The 12,971-nt window shown below is 44.0% G+C and overlaps 1 long non-coding RNA gene across 1 annotated transcript; it reads right to left on the bottom strand.

Annotated features, from left to right (window-relative positions):
* Window positions 1–369: 369 nt before the first annotated feature.
* LOC121877313 lies at window positions 370–1,357 on the bottom strand. Its single transcript, XR_006090963.1, has 2 exons — window positions 1,196–1,357; window positions 370–420 (listed from the first exon to the last, which is right to left on the bottom strand). It is a non-coding gene; the product is annotated as an uncharacterized LOC121877313 (long non-coding RNA).
* Between the last annotated feature and the right edge of the window lie 11,614 nt (window positions 1,358–12,971).

Genomic DNA, 12,971 nt, shown 5'->3' with positions numbered 1-12,971 from the left:
ATGGTGAAGGTTGAGAACTTACCTTATATCAGTAGCAGCCATGGTGGGTACTGTAGGTAAGATGACGCTGGTAGTAGTAGTAGTAGTGGTCAACAGTATTGGGGCAGAGTCCTCATGGCTCACCCCCACACACTCCCTGCACTCCACACGCGCACTCCACTTGGCCCAGTGCCACTCACACCAGGCACTTCAGGTGGCACTCAGCGAGAGGGTCACTTATGCCAGTGATCGGGGCATCACACACACACACATATACACACTCACACACATACACACACACACACACGCACACTCTTGATGCCTCCTTTAGTTTCAGTTGATTTTTTTTTTATTTCAGGTTTGTTTGAACGCGTTGCTATTTTTTTTTAATTATTCTTTTTTGTTCAGTATATATTTCTTCTGTTAGATTTTAGTTATTTTCTACGGATCAGAAACAACACCATTGAGAAACTAAAACAATTTATCCTGACTTTGAAATTAGGGGAAGAAAACTGCCGATTGAGGCAACAAAGTCAACAATAAGAACAAACTGAACCACAAATTAAATTGAAAACAAAACAGGGGGGAAAAAAGACCCAACAAAACTTTTCAATCTCAAGGAACTAGTTTGTTTGTTTTTCCGAGAAGATATTTTTCCCTCCACCTTTCTCTTTATTACTCTCTCTACTCCTCTCTCTCTCTCTGTGTATTACTCTTTCTCTCACTCTCTCTCTAACTCTCTCTTTTACTCTCTCTCTCTACGAGGGGAGGGTGGGTAGGTGGGCGGGCGAGGAGAGTGGGCCACACCGTCAGTAGTGGTTGGTCGTGGACACAAGGTGGGCCGCGTCTTGCTGTGCTATATCTCCCGTTTATCTGACCACACACACACACACACACACACACACACGACCTGTCACTATCTACCGCCGCCGCCGCCACACCTCGTGCCGTTTTATCCTTATCAGATTTCACACTTTACACTACTCCTCCGGGAAATAACCTGTTCCACGCACTTGTCACTAATGTCACCCCAACCACCGACACCAAACAACACTCACCACCACTATTTTCAACTTTAACGATCTACTTACAATATCCAAAAAACAAACTCAAAATTTGATCAAAAAATAATTAAATAACTATGGAATTAAATTATCGTCTCATTATAACACACACACACTGATAATGAGTGTCAGGTTGAGGTTGTAATATTTACATCACTCGTAATAATCATGTGTTGTAAAATATTCACTCGTGACACATCAGCTTTCATTGACGGTAGAGTCTGACACCAGTGGCCCTTCGATCCTTACCGCGAGCCGCACACACACACCGGCCACATGTGCCCATCTGAACACTTGTAAGTTTATGTGTTCAGTCCTACACCGAGATGCTCTCCACAGGGTACGACAGTTTCCCCCACGATCCCCGGCAGCCGTGAGAGTGAGGGTGCCAGACGTGCGAGCGATGGCAGGAGAGGGAACTCCGCTGCACGACAAAATCCATCACTCCTCTCGCCGTCCAAACCTGTCACAAGACTGACTCTCCTTATCGATAAACCAGATAACGAAAAGAAACTTACCATAAATTAACACAAAACAAAATTTCCTTGAGCTTGTCAGTTCAGTCGATACCCTAAGATCTGTCACAGAGAAACACGAATCAAAACTGTATCAATGTTCAGTCAGAAATTATGAATCGGTGTCAGAATGATAAGTAAACTTTAAATTCATTTTAATACAACGGGAGAGAATCTGGGAAACAGCCAAATGGACGATCGAGACGCCTAAAAGTGTCCGCCTACAACAACTAACTCTAATCTAATAGTCCCCCCTCCCCCCCCTCCCCCCTCCCACCTTTTACACTGGCGGTGGAGGGGGAGGTGGAGAGAGGTGTGGAGGACGGAGAGGGGAGAAGGTGGGGAGGTGGTAGAGGAGGAGGAGATGGAAGGTTAAGGTGGGGGAAAGGTATGGGGTAGGTAGAGGGTGGTGTGGATGGTGGGGGTGTGGATGGTGGGGGATGTAGACGGTGGAGGGAAGGTAGAGGTGGAGGTGGAGAAGGGAGTACTCGTTGAAGGAAGAGTAGGGATGGACAGTGACGGTGAAGACTGGAGAAGTAGGAGGAGGAGAAGGGTGAAGTGGAGGGAAAGGGAAAAGATAAGCGGACGTTGGAGGAGGGAACTCAGAAGAGAGGGAGGTGGGGAAGAGAGTGGGGGAGATTAAATAGGGGGGAGGAGTTAAGGGGAGGGAGGTCGGGGAGCTGAAGATAGTAAGGGAGGGGAAAGGAAGCGGGCCAGGGAAGTGAGAGTGTTAAAGGAAGTGAGGGAAGCGAGTGATGGTGAGGGAGCTGGCGGGAAGTGAGGGAGGTGGAGGGAAGTGAGGGAGGTGATAGGTAAGGAAGGCTGGTTGAAGATTTGGAGGGTGTACAATAGGTCACGCAAGTCAGTAGTACCGGGGTAGTAGTTATGTGTGTGTGTATGTATGTGTGTGTATGTATGTGTGTGTGTATGTGTGTGTCACGTACTTTACACACATGGAGGTATTGAGGGCGTGGTGTGAGCTAGGTAAACGGGCCCGTCCCTCCTCTCATACTTCTCTGCTTTTCTCAACTAAATCTCCAGAAATACACAGAATCTACTTCAATTTATTCAGCCTATTTTTTTGGGGGATGGGGGGTTGGGGGGGACACTGGGTATTGAAGTTTATTCTGTTGTTGACGTTTCTTACTCACAGTTGCAGAAAAAACAACAATAAAAACAACTAACCCGAGGATTTGTTTTAAGTTTCTCGTGCGCTAAATTACCCAATTGGTCAGACATAACGACCACACCCTCTTAAAAAAAAATTAACTAGAGGATTTATTTTAGCTGTGTGTGGTAAATCTCCCACAATTGGTCTGGCTTAACAACCACACCACCTATTCAGTGTGGTAAATCACCCAATTGACCTGATTTAACGACCCGACTACCTAAACTGCTCCCTTCCCCTTCCACGGTGTCATAAACCACTGACTCACTTGTCAGCACCCCGACCTTACCCTGTGGTTGTGTTCAGGTCGCCCCCCTTCAGCCTGGTCGCACCTCAATCACTCCTTGTCCGTCGTGGCCTCTCTCAGACTCTCGCTTTTATCAGACGGACAAGCTGAGGTCACTTGAGCGCCAGTGATCCATCAGCCCCTCACACTCCGGTCTGCCTCGTGTGCCGCCAGCAGGGTCTTCATCGTCTTAACAGCCGCCTCATAAATCACGATTATACGTCCATAATCACCCCGCGAATCCAATCTCTGGGGTCATTGATCAGCAGAACCCGAGGTGTGTGTGTGTGTGCCTGTGTGCTTGCCTGCGTCTCAATCAACGGACCAGACGCAAGATCCATTCCTTAAAACTGTTAAGGTGTAAACCAATCCTTAAATCACTGATTAGCCACTCCTGTGAGAGGTAGAGACCAGTTCCTAGTCGTTGATTCGTTGATTAGCTATGCTTTACTATTTTCCTCTTCCAATCTGAATTTTCCTCAATCTGATGATCTCTTGATTAGTGATGATTACTTCCAATCACTCACCCCAGTACCCTCCATCACTCCACCTCCAGTACCCTCCATCACTCCACCCAGTACCCTCCATCCACCTCCAGTACCCCCATCCTCCACTTCAGTACCCCATCACTCCACCTCCAGTACCCTCCATCCTCCACCCCAGTACCCCATCACTCCACCTGCAGTACCCTCCATCACTCCACCCCAGTACCCTCCATCCTCCACCCCAGTACCTCCATCACTCCACCCAGTACCCTCCATCACTCCACCTCCAGTACCACTCCATCACTCCACCCCAGTACCCTCCATCACTCCACCTCCAGCACCCCATCACCCACCTCCAGTACCCCATCACTCCACCTCCAGTCCATCCTCCTCCACCTCCACCTCCACCTCCAGTACCCTCCATCATCCACCCCCACCATCACTCCACCTCCAGTACCCTCCATCCTCCCTCCTCCTCCTGCCCCCATCCTCCACCTCCAGTACCCCCATCACTCCACCTCCAGTCATCCTCCACCTCAGTACCCTCCATCACTCCACCTCCAGTACCCTCCATCACTCCACCTCAGTGCCCCCATCACTCCACCTCCAGTACCCCCCATCACTCCACCTCCAGTACCCTCCATCACTCCCCCTCCAGTACCCTCCATCACTCCACGTGTCACCATCATCCATCAATCAGCAAAGAAAAGCAACAGGTGTGAATGTGGGGTGAGACGAAAAGCATCTGTTGCATGTGATCAACCAGTGGAACACACACACACACACACACACACACACCAGGCGCGTATCGAGAAACTTGCCCCAACAATAAAGTCTTGGTAAGGTTTACACCATCTTCCTCGTCGTCTTCGTAAAAAAAAAAATCAAGACTTTTAATTAATTTCGTCCTTTCCTTCATCCCACAACGACACGCTTCAGAATAATTCATAAAAAAAAACAATTATATGTAAAAAATATTGCCTGAAAAAATTATAAATGCAATTCAAATGAGGGTAAATATTATACTGTATTCAAATTATCCAAATTAAAAAATATATATAAACAAAGTACAATCAGAATATACAAGGAAAAAATGCAAACATTAGAAAAATATCGAAAAAATACAGCAGTCGATAAAAAGGAAAAAATAAAATACGAAAACTTAACAGCCACAAAATATAAAAGTAGAGATAAAATTATACACTAGAAAAGTTTGTATGCAGCAAAAATTATATAAAAGAATAGATAAAAAAAGGTAAGCCTAAATTAAAAGTTAGTTAAAAGTTTAAAAAAAATAACAGAAAATAGCAAAACCATGAAGAAAAATAAAATATATAAATAAAATAAATAAATAAATTAATTAAGCAATTAATAAATAAAACAGCAAGAAATACAAAAACGTAAATGAGCCAAAAAAATTATGAAAAAATCGCCAACAAATTGAGAAAACTAAATAAACCATTGATGAAAAAGAACCACAATCTCGGACTAATTTCGATAACCTCCCGTTAACTTCTCACCAGCAACCTGAACAGCATTACACAACCAGAGGGGCGGGGGTGGTAGGAAGGAGAGGGGTGGTAGGAAGGTTGAGGGAAGAGGAGGAGGTAGGAAGGTGAGAGGGAAGGGAGGTGGTAGGGAAGGTGGGAGGGAAGGGGAGGGGGTGGTAGGTGTGGAGGGAAGGAGGGGGTGGTAGGAAGGTGGAGGAAGGAGGGGTGGGTAGGGAAGGTGGAGGGAAGGAGGAGGTGGTAGGAAGGTGGAGGGGAAGGAGGGGGTGGTAGGAAGGTGGAGGGAAGGAGGAGGAGGAGGTAGGGAAGGTGGAGGGAAGGAGGTGTAGGGAAGGGTGAAGGGAAGGAGGTGGTAGGGAAGGTGGAGGGAAGGAGAGGAGGAGAGGAGAAGGTGGAGGAAGGGGAGGGGGTAGAGAAGGTGGGAGGGGAAGGAGGGTGGTAGGGAAGGTGGAGGGAAGGAGGGGTGGGTAGGAAGGTGGGAGGGAAGGAGGGGTGGTAGGAAGGTGGGAGGGGAAGGAGGGGTGGTAGGAAGGTGGAGGGAAGGAGGAGGAGGAGGTAGGGAAGGTGGGAGGGAAGGGAGGGGGTGGTAGGAAGGTGAAGGGAAGAGGGGGTGGGTAGGAAGGGGAGGGGAAGGGAGGGGTGGTAGGAAGGGGTGGGAGGGAAGGAGGGGGTGGGAAGGTGGAGGGAAGGAGGGGGGGTAGGGAAGGTGGAGGGAAGGAGGGGGGTGGTAGGGAAGGGGTGGAGGGAAGGAGGAGGAGGAGGTGAGGAAGGTGGGGAGGGAAGGAGGAGGTAGGGAAGGGGTGAGAGGGAAGGAGGGGGGGTGGTAGGAAGGTGGAGGGAAGGAGGGGTGGTAGGAAGGTGGAGGGAGGAGGGGTGGTAGGTAGGTGGAGGGAAGGAGGGGTAGGAAGGTGGAGGGAAGGAGGGGTGGTAGGGAAGGGAGGGAAGGAGGAGGAGGAGGTAGGAAGGTGGAGGGAAGGTGGAGGAGGTAGGAAGGTGGGAGGGAAGAAGGAGGTGGTAGGAAGGTGGAAGGAAGGTGGAGGAGGTGTAGGAAGATGGAGAGAGAGAGAGGGAATAATAAACTCTGCGGTGTTGTCTTGCCATCTTTCCCTCAGGCGGCTGTAGACACATTCATACGTTAGGAGAATTATTTATAATATACATACAAAAATTATAGATAAACACACACACACACACACACACACACACACACACACACACACACACTCATCAAGCTACTGTAAAAATCCTCACAAACAAAATTATCCCATGAATAATGTTGATTATTTTCTAATACATAATTCTTGTGACGCCACACGAGGCTCACTACACAGGAGAGTTTATGAGTGGTGGTGGCGGGTCATTATCCTCCTTATCAAGTCTTTTATTCTTTTGGCGGCAGATAAGAATGTTTTGTTTTTCGGTCGGTTGTGATTTGTTTTTCTTATTTGCCGCCAACTATTTTGTCAGTGTTAACAACAACAACAACAACAACAACAACAACAATAACAATAATAATAATAATAATAATAATAATAATAATAATAATAATAATAATAATAATAATAATAATAATAATAATAATAATAATAATAATAATAATAATACTAATAATAATAATAATAATACTAATAATAATAATAATAATAATAATAATAATAATAATAATAATAATAATAATAATAATAATAATAATAATAATAATAATAATAATAATAAATAATAATAACACATTAATAATAATAATAATAATAATAATTAATAATAATAATAATAATAATAATAATAATAATAATAATAATAATAATTAATAATAATAATAATAATAATAATAATAATAATAATAATAATAATAATAATAATAATAATAATAACAAATAATAATAATAATACACACACAATAATAATAATAATAATAATAATAATAATAATAATAATAATAATAATAATAATAATAATAATAATAATAATAATAATAATAATAATAATAATAATAATAATAAAAATATTATTATTATTATTATTATTATCACCCAACTATTAACAGAGTCTAGGAAGCAGTATACATCAGAAGCATACAGAACGCTCCACACACTGTGCTTAAATTCAATAACAACATCCATCATGCTAACATCTCATTTAGCCCCGACGCTCTGCAATATTGCACTAGTCCACACAACAACAGCACATGACAATGCACTTCTTTTGTACAATGCAACAATACACAGCCCGAAGACAAACAAAAATAGATTGGATTTACTCAACAAAACAATTGAAGCACCAGACAGAGAAGCAACTTAACAAAGCACTTACCACGCGCCTTTCACACACCACACACACACACACACACACACACTAATCGCAATGGCGTGAGGATGTCTCCTTCATGAGCTCTGTGCTGTAGCTGCCTTTGGTCATCATGCCAGACCCTCCTCTCTACACCAGGAACCCAGTGTAGGTTCTGATAATAAATCAATCCAGGACTGATACAAAAATTAACAATTGCTATCCGAAAAAGACCAGAAACTGTGTAAAACAACAAATACACCTGAAAAGTGCAGTGGAACTGACGAGGGTCGCGGACAACAACGGGAACAGCTGTGGGTCAACTGCACCCTACAAGTGAGGTCCCATAGCAACGTCATGTGAAAAGTCCTGCTAATACCACGTGACAGGTAAGAACCCCGCCGTACCCTTATGCACTGTGAAACAAGACAATGGAATCCTGGACGACAGTATAATAGTGCTACCATAAACCACCCATAAAGAGGCTCTCTCAGCTCCCTCTGTTCATCATCATGTTCGCGACAGAGCTGTTGCACCGTCCCCGCCATCAACCTACTTGGAACAGATCCCGACCACATGCAGCTGCTCGATACCACAACTGCATCAGGGCTACAAGACCAACCCCTTTCTTGTGTGTACAGCCACGGTCAAAAGTCATGTCGCCTCCCCTGCTGCTCCACGAACCTTGAGATTCAGACTCGTGAGCCCGATGCATCCGTGGACAGATTAATGCACCCGTGTCTACCAATACACCTACCACAACCACTCCACACCTACCACAACAACCTCACACCTACCACAACCACCCCACGCCTTCCACAACCACCACACGCCTACCATAACCACCAAAAGCAAAATGAAATACGGTTACAGTTTAGGTACAGTACAGATTTCAGAATAGAGTGCGAGTATATAGTACACATGTGGGTGTTAATTACAGGTACATTATATCTTATAGTACAATATACGGGTATAGTAAATATTTGTGTACTCAGTATAGTACATTTTCCGGATAATTACAGGAACAGTAATTTTTTCCCGCTGCGTCAATATCACACAGCTTCCTTACACATAATAATGCAACTAAAATCTGTTTTAACTACACTCGTATGTACGTAGATTGTACTGCAACCCACCTACTTCGCAATCATCTCAACACAAAGTACAGTATGTATGTATGTATGTATGTATGTATGTATGTATGTATGTAAGTAACAATAATACTAATAATAGACAGCAACCAAAACTCTCAGTAGAAAAAGAAGACACCGGGAGAGAGTACACACGTAAGGTACAGTAAGTATGTTCGCGCCCACCACCAGCAGCAGCAGCACACCTCCAGGACCGGGTTCACCCAACACAGCAACATTTGTCTCCTGGCTGCAAACCGAGTGTGTCAGTTGGTGCGGCTAGTGTCACACCAGAGGCTTGTTAGCTCCCAGACGTGTACAAACCTCAGGCATTAACTGGCCATAAAAGTTATAGTAAAGTGATAATATGTTTTTAGTGATACACAGTTAAACAATACTGGGATTAACTTGTATATATTAGCTATACCAGTCACAACTACCTGTACATACTAATACACATGTCATAACCACAACACCACAACACGACCATAACCACAACACAACCATAACCACTAATAAAATAAGTATAAAATAGAATAAAAGAAAACAAGTAGTTGGTTAAATAATTCAATCATTCTTCATTGCACTCTTCCGTGATTGTGTGGGTGTGTGGGCCTGTGGGGGTGTGTGGTGTGTGGGGGTGTGTGGTGTGTGGTGTGTGGGGGTGTGGTGTGTACGAGTGTAGGGGTGTGTGGTGTGTAGGAGTGTGGGTGTATGTGGGAGTCAAGGTGTGGGTGTGGGAGTTAGAATGAAGGTGTGGGTGTTAGGGGGTGTGGGTGTTGGGTGTGAGGGAGAAATGTGTGGGGGGAGGAGGAGGGTGACGGGTCAGGCGAGGGTCACACGGCCGGGAAGAGGAGGCAGGTGAAAAAAGAGGCGATGGGAAGAAGAGGAGATGTGAAGAAGAGGAGATGGGGAGAAGAGGAGATGGGGAGAAGAGGAGATGGGGAGAATAGGAGATGGGGAGAATATAAAGACAGGTTAAGATAGGTTCAGTCTTCGGGTAAAATGTCTCTCAATCTTCTGCCAATTTCCATTTAATATCAACATCAATTTCCCAAACTATCAGTGTAGTTATCTGCAGAAAGGTGGGGGGGTATGGATCAACTGAAGATTAGCCCCTGTGTATATTCACCTTAAGACTAACCATCCAACGCAAACCTAACCTTATGGTAACCCAACCTAAGCCTAACCTAACATAACGCTAGCCTAACCCAACGCTAACTAACGAAGAACAATTCTCACCTAACCTAACCTAACCTAACCTCATCCCTAGACTAATTAAGGGTGGGTTTTCTTTTAGTCAGTCTCTTAGAGAATCCCCAAAGTCTCAAAATTCTCCTAAAATCTCTCCCAAATCTGTCTCTCCCAAATCTGTCTCTCCCAAATGAACCTCAACCTTAAGAAGACAATATGTAAGCTCCGCCTCTTCCCAGTGACTCCACCAATGACCAAATCTTGGCTCTATGACGTCATAATCGTTTTCTATAATGCATTCGTGTTTTCAGTTCCACCCCATCCCCCCCCCCCTCCTTGATTAACGGGGATTTCCCACACTTAGTGGTTTCCTTACTGCCTAAACTATCTGCTAGAGTTAACCTTCAAAGATTAACTACTTGACCCACTCATGCTGGTTAGGTAGCGACAGGTGTTCATAGTAACGGTACAGTACAATTTCATTTTTTTTCTGGTCACCTCAACCACCACACAACCATAGCTATCATACCTACCACATCCACCACACGCACACACACAATATACCTACCACACACACACAAGTCTACCTAGAACGACACATTTCTCCGTAAAGGTTTTCCAGCAGAATCAAGCGTCAGTGTGTAGCTCCTTGTAGTACTTTAAACCCTCCCAATACCATACTAATTCTTGCAAGTCCTGTCCATTATTGGGAGGATTCCGTTATTGAGAATATCCATTATGAGAAATCCGTTATTGAGAATTTCCATTATGAGAAGTCCGGTATTGAGAGGGTTTATTGTATTCATTACTTTATTAGGAAGTCCGGTATTGAGAGGGTTTACTGTATTCAATACTATATTGGAAAGTCCGGTATTGAGAGGGTTTACTGTATTCATTATTGTATTGGGAAGTCCGGTATTGAGAGGGTTTACTATACTGTGAGAGAAAGGGTGGCGGCTACTCCTCCCTCACCTACCACCACCATATTTACAAGGCCTCATCAATGTTAATGAGGCGCTGATTAAACACTGGGGGAGGTGTGTGGTGGCTCAGGTGCGCCAGCCTAGCGGTGATTGACGGCTCGAATAAGTCACGCCCGAACCTAACCAAACCTAAACTACTCTAACCTACCCTAACCTAACCAATCCCAACCTAACCTACCCCAAACTAACCTACCCCAACCTAACCTAACCTAACCTACCCTAACCTACCCTAACCTAACCTACCCCAACCTAACCTACCCCAACCTAACCTACCCCAACCTAACCTACCCCAACCTAACCTACCCCAACCTAACCTAACCTACCAACCTAACCCACCCCAACCCAACCTAAACCCCAACCTAACCTCCTAACCTACCTAACCAACCCTAACCCTCCAACCCAACCAATCCCAACCTAACCCTCCTAACCTACCCCAACCTAACCTAACCTAACCTACCCTAACCTACCCTAACCTAACCTACCCCAACCTAACCTACCCCAACCTAACCTACCCCAACCTAACCTACCCCAACCTAACCTACCCCAACCTAACCTAACCTTACCTAACCTAACCTACCCCAACCCAACCTAACCTACCCCAACCTAACGTAACCTTGTTTTTCCCCAGGTCACAGAAAACTCTAGCCTATAAAAGGTAAAATAAGCTTGGGTGTCTAATCTTCACACGAGTTCTATTAACTTCACGATATCAAATCATCTAATACATTTCATATCTAAGTTTACTAAGACCAATTGGAGGCCCCACTGTTATCAAGGCAATTATCAAGGAAGAAAATAAAGCGAAATCACACTATGTCTCGGGATTCTTGTGGAGTTTATATAAATAGATTGTAATTTTATTTTTCGTCTAAAAGCACAAAAGTAATGTTCGTCAAATAGGATTAAATAAGATTCCCTCGCTAGTGTTTGTAATTCAGTCCTTATGAGGTATATTTAATTCCACGTTACCTTGTTATTCTGTTATGTGATGATGATTATTATTATTATCATTATTATTGTTGTTGTTAATGTTATTGTTGTTGGTGGTGGTATTACTAATTATTATTATTATTATTATTATTATTATTATTATCACTATTGTTATTGTTGTTGTTGTTATTAATATCATTAGCTTGGTCGGTTAGTAAAAAGTAAGGTCCCTATCGTTGTTTTTACATCATAATGCAATAACCATGAGGTCACACTGTGTTGTGACCAGCTGGGCAAGGCAGTGAGCCACAAGCCATCATGGATACCCACACCATCATCATATTACAAGTCAAATGGACCCCACTCCAAACAGGCCCCAACCATGCCTAACTTAGTCCTTACGGGCCTTAACCTAACTTGATGCTAATTGTCCCCAACCGAGCCTCTCCCAACTTAACCAACCCCAACCTGAACTTGTCATCATAGGCCCCAACATAACCTTATCCTCACCCCCCAAAAAAAAGTAAAAACCCCTTATCTAACCCTACTGCCCGTTAATAAAGTCCCTCAACGTTAATAAAAAATAAAAAACTTAAACATAAAATCCCTAGTCCAACCTAAACCATTCCTTATAAAAGTACAACCTCCCCTCCCACCCCTTTATTAGCCAGCCCTAAAAAGCTCTTAGATGAGTTAGTCAGGTGTAGTCGACCCCCTATAGATAGAAGGTAAGGTAAGGTAAGGTAAGGTAGGGTTGGACATGATAGGGAAGAGTAGGGCATGATATGGTAGGACATGATAGGGTAGGGCAAGGCAGGGCAGGACATTTTAAGGTAGGGTAGGCAGAAGCTCCACGTACCTCGGAGTCCCGCTAAGTAGGTGGCGCGGGAGTGTAAATATTGACAGGTTAGCGCACCTTATACGTCCAGATGAGTCTTGTCTTCTGCGCACAAAAAAATAAGCGGGAGATACGAGCCGCGTGTTCCTGTGTGTACCATACGCCGGCAGGAGGGTACTTCAGCCCCCTCCATCCACCTTTCTCTTGGGAGTCGATAGTACACGTATTGCCGCAACAGAGAACACGCGATGCAACAACAAAAAATTGCCACAAGACTCCCTAAACTGTTTATTTTTGTTCAGGCGACGGGAAGTATGCTAACCTAAACTTACTAAACCTAAGCTAATCTAACCTAACCTAACTTGTCCTGATGTAATCTGACCTTACCTAACCAAAACTAACCTAACTTAACCAAACCTAACCTAATTTAACTTAATTAAACCTAACCTAACTTAGCCAAACCTGGCCTAAGAGTTCCTAAGCCAATTTGAAATGTCCTGACCTGTCCTGACCTGACCTAACCTAAAGACAAAAAGAATGTTTCGTTTTTTGGTTAGCTTGGTTGGTTCATATCATGTGTATTAAAAAAACGTTAAATGGTTCAGCGT

This window comes from Homarus americanus, unplaced genomic scaffold (assembly GCF_018991925.1).
Source record: "Homarus americanus isolate GMGI-L3 unplaced genomic scaffold, GMGI_Hamer_2.0 scaffold367, whole genome shotgun sequence".
Classification (NCBI taxonomy): Eukaryota; Metazoa; Arthropoda; class Malacostraca; order Decapoda; family Nephropidae; genus Homarus; species Homarus americanus.
This window is presented reverse-complemented; position numbering and strand designations above follow the sequence as displayed.